We start from the raw sequence: 9,095 nt of genomic DNA, 5'->3' as shown, positions 1-9,095 counted from the left end.
CACCAAAATGATCGCGCGTATAAGCACCTCAAACTGCCGTTACGCATCACCCCAGCCGGGAGAAATGGATAAAGCTGAGGCGGCCAGGCGACCCTGGGAGAGATTGGCAATGGGTCGGGGGAGACGGAGTACTGGTGTCACCGGACCGAGAGAAACGAGCTCCGCTCGATGATTCTGGCTGCCAATCCTCCAGTGCAGCGCGACGAAACGCTGGTAACGCCGTTCCTTACGCCTCCCCTTGATGCATCACAGGGTGCTTGCGGGACGACGGTTAACAATGTTGAGTCATAAACCTAACGCCTCGATCGCGGCAAGCGCTTCCTCCCTCGCCATCATGCTCTTCTCTTCGGAACGTGAGACCTAAGGGTCCTTACTAGAGGACTTCGTGGCGCATCACGAACCAACCACGACTCTCTCTAAGTACCATCGCAGCGTGTTGCTTTGAGGACCGAGAGAGTCATGTTACTCCCACACAATCCTTTTTGTATTCTTCTATTTCGATTGGATCCGGATCGTCACAGTTTTTAAGTATGAAAATCTTCTTTGAGATCTTCAAACTTATATTCCCTGTCTACGTCATACAATATAAGATAGGATTTTATTTTCCCTTGGCTCCTCTACTTTCAATTTCTTTGTTGTTAGGTTTATTCTTTTCACAAAGTCCCCGTCCTCTTTCATCCACCTCCCCACTACTACTCCTTTCCTCTCATTTGCCTTATTGCTTTAATCCTCAGCCTGTTTATTTGTACTTTGTCAGTTCCTTTATAACCTCTTCTTTATTCACTATTCGTTCTCGCATCTCGTCTCGTCTTCTTTTATAGGTTTAATTAGTACTACGTACTTTGTGCGTAGTATCTGGACCCTCCTTTCTTTTTCTTTACAGCACCTGTAGCAGTCCCTTGGAGTTCCTGCCCGTAACATTGGCATAGGAGAGTCCTTTAGGCCTCAAGTCAGCAACAGCTTGGTAAGCAGCTTTTCCATTTTTCTTTTTCTAAAACTACATATGTAGTCTATTTTCTATACTTGCCCATTTGGACAATATGTATTTTATTGCAGATTTTGTTATTTTTGTTGTTATCATTAAACATGAATGTCTCGAGCTGTTCCTTTGTCTCCATCATCTCCTCTACTTTATTTACTCCTGTGCTCTGTTCTAATCTTTCATATCCATCCTTCTCATTTTCAGAATCACTCGCTTGGTGTTCCCTTCAATGCGTCTTCTTCAGTGTCTTTTTGGGTACTACCCGAAGGAGGTGGTGATCTACTTACAGATTCCCTTCGCGCAAACAGGCAATTCTCTTTCTTTTTTCTCTCTTTTTCGGCGTTCAGAGTTTCGGTTACTTTCGTGCCAGCATTAGTCGTTACCAAAGTATCAGCCAAGTTTTTTGTGTTTTTGTTTGAGTTTTGTTCTTTCCATGTATATCCCACGAGTATGGCAGGAAAAAAAATGTCCACTCAGGCAGAGCCTCCATCACCTGGGTAAGGCGACTTATATACCACAGAGGTTGCGCCAGGTGCCCCTGGGGGATCGGTTTGCGGTCGCGCAACTTAACCTCCCCGCGGCCATGCAGCCCCAGACACGATGCCTCCCATCCTGGCTTGAAAGGAGACCTCGGGGCCCCGGGTGCGTCATGCCCGTACTACTGTCGAATCCGTCAGTAGCCTCCTGGGGAAAGTAGATAGGAACAGATGTCCGTGGTGATTTAACGTGCGGTACCTGCTCAGAGAGCTTAATCACACGACCCCCATGGGTGCGGAATTGGGATAAGCCCAATCAGCTCGTTCCAGCACAGCAGGCCAGGAACTAACCAGTAGCCGCCTCCGAGTTTGTTAGGACTCTTCGGCAACCCACCGGTTGGGGCGAGCGACTGTCCAACGCTCTACCAGCTGTGCAGGACTGGTGCCCGAGCAGAATACGCTGCTCACACCCGTCGAGGCCCGAGAGCCCCTAACCAGCAATGCGGCTTCAACCACTACCCCCACGAGTCCGACCTCAATTGCCGGGACGAGGGACGAATCCCCCTGGGCAACCCGACTTCCCGTGGTACCAGTCAAGATCACTGGTTGGATCTTCGTGGCCGAGACCACTCCCAGCTTTCGGAGGCCTACACCTCCCAGGCCAGTGTCGGCCTTATGTTCCTCGGGAACATCGGCTTCTCTTATCCTCCTTTCAGCATCGCCCTCCTTCTCTGAAATACAATCTGCGCATACACACCAACACTTTCATACCTTTCCTTACATTCCAACATGCGACTCACATCCACACACACTGCCATTCTCTCGCACAATCACACCCCACTCACTCAGGTTCCTCACATCACCATACATTGGACACTCAACCAACACATGCTTTTAATTCTCTCTCTCCGCTCCGCATGCACAGCTTTCACTCTCAGACAGACCACGCTTATACAGGAATTCATTCAAACTTCCATGCCCTGTCAGGATATAGCCCAGGCTCAAGCTAGGCTCGAACTCTCGGCACTCACCCGCGAACCTTACATTCTTTATAAATTCATACGTCACTCTACCTTTCTCGCACTTATTCCGTCTATTCTGCCACATCTCATACAGCCTTTCACTCACCAATTCCATACATCCTTCCACACCTCTCTCACGCAAGTCACTATCATTCACTACATCATACTCACTCATACTAATTCCCTTTCTCACCTTATACAACACTCCTCTTCTCACGCACTCCAGGTCCCACGGCAAGCCACCCATAAGGACTTGCATGGCCGCCGTGGAGACAGACCGTTCTACATACATTCAGACACGCACTCAACACCACTCGCTGGCACCTATTTATGAGCTCCCTCGCATATTCAAATCTCATCACTCCATACCATACACTCGCTCCATACATCACACACGACATGAACAGACCTTTATACAACACAGTCACAGCTTTCTTTCGCAAACCCCACTCACTTCTCAACACGCGTCTTAATTTTCCCACCACATTCATACATTTCTTTCTCAGACACTCCAGATGCAACCTGTAGTTCATCCTTTTACTCACACAAACACCCAGATATTTCACGCTCCTCGCATACCTCACGCATCTATCATTCACTCGTACATTGGGAGGCCTCGTCCCAGCCATACTACCTTTCATCAACATCATCACAGTCTTGTTCTCAGACACACTCACACCTACTTTCACTCCCCATTCGTACACCATTCTCATCCACTTAGTACCCTTTCTCTCCAACTCCGCTCGGCTCTGTCCTTCCACGACCACGACCAACAACAAGTCATCCGCGTACGCAACCACTTTACATTCACTCTCACGCAGCCGCCACAACAGTTTATCCATCATTAGGTTCCATATAAATGGATCACAGATGGAGCCCTGCGGGCAGCCACGCTTTACGTCTTTCCACACTGTGTCACACGCACCCATCATGCATACACGCCTGCCGCTAAAATAGCTCTTCCATAATTCAATTTCTTCACATTCAACCTTACGCAATTTCTCGATCACACATTCCCACTCTAGGTTACCAAACGCTCCTTTGAAGTCCACGAACACTCCTAACACATACTTTCTCTCCGACCCATTCACCCAGTCATGCACTCGATTCCATGCATCCTCGGTCGACCGATTCCTTACGAATCCGTACTGGGCGTCACACATTCTTCCACACATCGTTCGCTCGAGTCTTCCAACCATCATTCGCTCCAACACTTTCCCCAGCACGGACAGCAGTCAAATGGCCTCAATAAGACCCAGGGTCCGACCTAGGTTTATCGGGGGACTTCAATAACACTACCACCCGCGCAGTCTTCCACGCCGTGGGGAAACACGCTGTATTCAGACATACATCATACATTCTTTTCATCCATACCGGGACAGCACGCCAAATCGCTCGCAAAATCTCAGCACTCACACCATCCATACCAGGTGCCTTACCCACTTTCATCGATCTCACTGCCACATCCACTTCGCTCCATTCAAACTGCTTTTCTTCCTCCCTCACGTCTCCCCTGGCGTCTATCGCCACGTTCGTCCTTGCTGCCGGGAAGAATCTCTTCATTAGCTCATCCGCGCTTTCTTTCCATGTACTCGTCACTCTATCACCCACTTTTATGCCACTTAATCTTACCCTATCACGCTTTCCCATGCACACCTTATATACATCGCTCCATGGATCCCTCTTCCCAGTCACGCACACAAATCGCTTCCAATTCCAATTCTCCTCTTTCACTCTTCGCATTTCCTCCTTATACTCCCGCAAAACATACTTATATTCATTCATTCTTTCTTCTACTCTGCTTCCATTCCTCTTTCTCGCACGCTGGTAGGCACGTCTGCTCCTTCCTACAGCCTTCTTCAGTTTCTCAAGCTCATCCGTCCACCACACAAGCTTCCTAGCATACACAGGTTTACACCTCTTCATCCATCGATCATTCGCACTATGGATCCATTTCATCATTCGCTCTACACAGCTCTGCGCATCCGCTTCGTCTATGGCGCTCGCTGCATCCTCTAACGCACTCTCTCGCATATCACACATATATCCTTCCCAGTCTACGTCCTTGCACACCCATCTACGCATGCCCTCATTCGTACCTACATTCTCTCTGTGTACCATCCGTATTAACAATACGTTATGGTCACTCACTCCCCAGTCGGGCTTTACTTCCCACTCATACCGGCACCCTCCATTCACGCCGTTCACGAAAGTGACATCGATGTCACTCTCCCCATTCGGCCCGCTGAACGAGTAAAACTCGCTTGGCTCATTCAACAACATTCATCCCGCTCGCAATCATCCATTCCTCAATCACTCTACCACGCGCTTCACTCTCTTTGCTGCCTCCACCCTTGCTATACCACAAGGGAGAGACGGCATTCGCATCCATACCTATCAGCAGACGCTTTCTCCCGGCCGTCTCACATACTCTGTCCATGTACGCCAAGTACGGCTTGATACACTTACCATACTGGCAATACATGGACACCACATACATTTCGCCAAAGTCCCCCTTCAACCACACACTCACTCCAAGCTTATTCGTACACTCTCTCACGCACATCACGTCTAACCTAGAGTCATTTACCACCACTGTTGCTTTCACCGTCCCACTTTTGCACACAATCACATCCATACCTATGGGCAAGCCCACCACACGTCCATGCCTTTCATACGGTTCTTGCAGCAGTGCTACACTCACTCGACGTTCGCGCATCATCTCACCCAGATTACACATAACCGCATACGCTCTCTGGCAGTTATACTGCACCACATTCACGCACCATTCATTCGTCATTTATTCTCGCTTTCTCTCTCTCTAACGCTCTCACGTATTCCGGACACACTTCGGACAGAACCGAGTGATCACATTTGCTCCCTTTCAGCTTACAGTTTCTACACACACTTTCCTTTTTACAATCTCTCATCATGTGTCCTACACATCCACATTTTTGGCACAGTCTTTCCTTTTCGGTGCATTGCCGCATCATGTGCCCAAATGCGAAGCACTTGTGGCACCTCAGCACACTGAAAAACTCTTTCACCCTAAAGGCCTTCCAATGCACAAACACTCGTCCGTCACTACAGAGCACATTTCTTATTGCACTCGTAACTTCTAATATCACATTTCCGCAGGTTGCATCTTTCTTCGCATTCCTACTCACAACACGCACACGTTCCATAAATACTCTCTCATCCACTCGCCCTTTCAAGCTCCTCTCATACATTTCTCTCATTAACACTTCACTCGCCATATCATTCGGCACATCGTACAAGATGATCTTTGGGCCTATCTTGCGAGGCAGCTCAACCTTTAGGCCAGCATTCTTAAACTGACCACACTCTCTTATTCTTTTCAACTCACTCTCGCTCATCGTCTCAATCGCTACACCTCCATTCCTCACTTTCCTCACCGCTTTCACACGCACATTCAGTGACTTGCTCACATGCTTCATCATTCTCTCCTTTACTTCCTCACTTGTCACACTCGCACTTGCATCATCCGCTCTCACTATTACCGCATAACTCTTCTCTTTCGTTTTCACTCGTTTTCACATTCACTTCCTGTACCTTTTCAATCACGCTCTTTTCAACATTTTTCGCACTCACGCTCGCATAGCTCATTCCACTTCCGCCGTAGGCTAAATCCCGACTCGCTCGACGCATACACTCATCCAGTTTCCCCTGTATTCTCTCATTTTTGCACAACATTTTCATCATCTGTTCCTCATATTCTCCCACAATGTCCAGTATTTTCTCACTCGCACTCTTTGAAATTTTGTTCGTCTCCGTAAACAGGAATTTACGGAGTCTCGCACCAATTACTCTCATACACGCTATCTCACTCACTTCCGCAACGCTCTCATTCTCTCCCTCATTCATTAATCAAGAACGAAAGTTAGAGGTTCGAAGGCGATCAGATACCGCCCTAGTTCTAACCATAACCGATGCCAGCTAGCGATCCGCCGAAGTTCCTCCGATGACTCGGCGGGCAGCTTCCGGGAAACCAAAGCTTTTGGGTTCCGGGGGAAGTATGGTTGCAAAGCTGAAACTTAAAGGAATTGACGGAAGGGCACCACCAGGAGTGGAGCCTGCGGCTTAATTTGACTCAACACGGGAAACCTCACCAGGCCCAGACACCGGAAGGATTGACAGATTGATAGCTCTTTCTTGATTCGGTGGGTGGTGGTGCATGGCCGTTCTTAGTTGGTGGAGCGATTTGTCTGGTTAATTCCGATAACGAACGAGACTCTAGCCTGCTAAATAGGCGTACCTTATGGTATCGCGAAGGCCCCCGGCTTCGGCTGGCGGGTTTTTACTACCAACGTACAAACAAATCTTCTTAGAGGGACAGGCGGCTTCTAGCCGCACGAGATTGAGCAATAACAGGTCTGTGATGCCCTTAGATGTTCTGGGCCGCACGCGCGCTACACTGAAGGAATCAGCGTGTGTTCCCTGGCCGAAAGGCCCGGGTAACCCGCTGAACCTCCTTCGTGCTAGGGATTGGGGCTTGCAATTGTTCCCCATGAACGAGGAATTCCCAGTAAGCGCGAGTCATAAGCTCGCGTTGATTACGTCCCTGCCCTTTGTACACACCGCCCGTCGCTACTACCGATTGAATGATTTAGTGAGGTCTTCGGACTGGTGCGCGGCAATGTCTCGGCATTGCCGATGTTGCCGGGAAGATGACCAAACTTGATCATTTAGAGGAAGTAAAAGTCGTAACAAGGTTTCCGTAGGTGAACCTGCGGAAGGATCATTAACGTTCCGGAGGTCCTGCTCTGCGTCGAGAGTCCTCTCTTTTGGGAGAGACGCGCGCTCGCAGCAGTCGGCGACTGAATGGACGCGCTGAAAAGGCGCTCTCAGAGAAAAAGAAAATAACGGATTTGACGGAATTTGTTGGTTGTGTTTTGATATAACGACGGACGCCGTCGCGCCTCTCTGACCGAAAGTAGTCGGCAAGCAGAGCAGCGCGCCCGGCGGTGTTCGACGACGATTCGGAGCGAGACGCTTCGCGATCACGCTCGTGTGTGTGCCATTCTCCGGCCACACACACACAGAGCGTCGATTCGGCGTTGAGCGCGAACCGGTGGTAACCTATGCCCGCGCACGCGTGTGTGCAGCACCCACGACGTTCGTCGACGCGCGCCCTCCCCGTTGTCGCGGGGCAGCGGTCAGCGTGCCGAGAACACACGGTGTGCGACCGCGAGTGCCGAGCGAGAGGACCCCCATATATTATTATAATATATATATAACACAGAGAAGGGATCGATGATATTTCGACCAATCTGTCAACTGTGTCGGTCCGACGGTTTCTTCAAAGAGCTTCCGCCCCGGCTCTCCCGTTGCGGGAGAGACGCTCCGAACGAGAAACACACAACTCTATCTTTGTGCCGTAGCCTTCCCTGGCGGGAGGCGGCGGTCCGCGCGCGTCCTCGGCTGATCGAAGAGCCACCACGATTATTCTCTCTCTCTCGTCCGAGAGAAGAGACCACGATGGTTGAACGAGAAGCGCGTTTCTTCGCGAACGCAAAAATTTCGAACGATTACCCTGAACGGTGGATCACTTGGCTCGTGGGTCGATGAAGAACGCAGCTAATTGCGCGTCAACTTGTGAACTGCAGGACACATGAACATCGACATTTCGAACGCACATTGCGGTCCACGGATACAATTCCCGGACCACGCCTGGCTGAGGGTCGTTTTAGTACCCCTAAACTGCTTGCGCCCGAAAAGCGCGCACGGCCACGACGCGGGCGACCAGAGAATGGCGCGCGCGTCGCCTGTGCCCTGTGCAACGCTTACAATGGGCGTACGAGCGATCGTTGGACGTTCGCCCGAGGTGTCTGTGCCGCGCCGACCGGCCGCGGTGCAAATCCTGGCGTCGTCTGAAATGACACACCGAAATAATAATAATAATAATGAGGAGGAGAAGCGCACAAGCGTGTAAAACGTTGGCGAACGCGCGCCCAGAGAATGCTGCGCGAATTAAGAGGGGGAGCGTGTTTGTGTATCCAAGTCGTGTGTGTACGCGAGAGCCGAGGAGAAATGGGATGAGAGTAAGAGCGCGCGCGAAGGGAGCAACAAACGGCCAAAAAAAGGGTCAGGACGGTGAATGGCACCGCTTTCCCTAGAGCGGCGCGTGCGTCGTTGTCTCCCGAAAGTAGGTAGCGCTTGTCTCACCGTCTCTCCTCTCCGTACATCACACAGACTGACCGGACTGCTCTCGCACTCTGTGCCGCGTCTCTCGGTGCGATAGCGCTCGCGCGTCTTATGCCGAGGCGCCCTTGCCCGCACACATAACGGTATTACGGAGAAATATACGGCGCGTCGTCGTCCGGCGGAGAGAGCATTCGTAATCCTTTACCTCTTTACGGAGAAGGGTTTTGAATCGCGAGCCGAACGCGTGTCCGAGTCCACGAAATTTTCGTAAAGCGAAAAAAGGGGACCGGCGCGCCGCGTCGTGTACTCGTCGAATCGATTCCGCCCGAATTTCGTATATAAAAGAGAAGGGAGAGCCGAGAATCTCGAACCCCGCGATATATCGTCTCCATTACCACCAACGAGTGTGTGTGCGGTTAGCGCCCCGGCGTTTTGCCTTCTCGCGTATTT

The 9,095-nt window shown here is 50.5% G+C and overlaps 1 non-coding gene and 1 pseudogene across 1 annotated transcript; both read left to right on the top strand.

Moving 5' to 3' along the window:
• Nucleotides 1–6,508: 6,508 nt before the first annotated feature.
• On the top strand, nt 6,509–7,237 carry LOC146721496 (small subunit ribosomal RNA; annotated as a pseudogene; the record flags this gene model as incomplete).
• Nucleotides 7,238–8,030: 793 nt separating this feature from the next.
• LOC146721495 (5.8S ribosomal RNA) lies at nt 8,031–8,185 on the top strand. Its single transcript, XR_014925642.1, has one exon. It is a non-coding gene; the product is annotated as a 5.8S ribosomal RNA (ribosomal RNA).
• The last annotated feature ends 910 nt before the right edge of the window (nt 8,186–9,095 follow it).

Source organism: Nylanderia fulva, unplaced genomic scaffold (genome assembly GCF_048542155.1).
Source record: "Nylanderia fulva isolate GAGA-0341 unplaced genomic scaffold, ASM4854215v1 Scaffold466, whole genome shotgun sequence".
Classification (NCBI taxonomy): Eukaryota; Metazoa; Arthropoda; class Insecta; order Hymenoptera; family Formicidae; genus Nylanderia; species Nylanderia fulva.
This window is presented reverse-complemented; position numbering and strand designations above follow the sequence as displayed.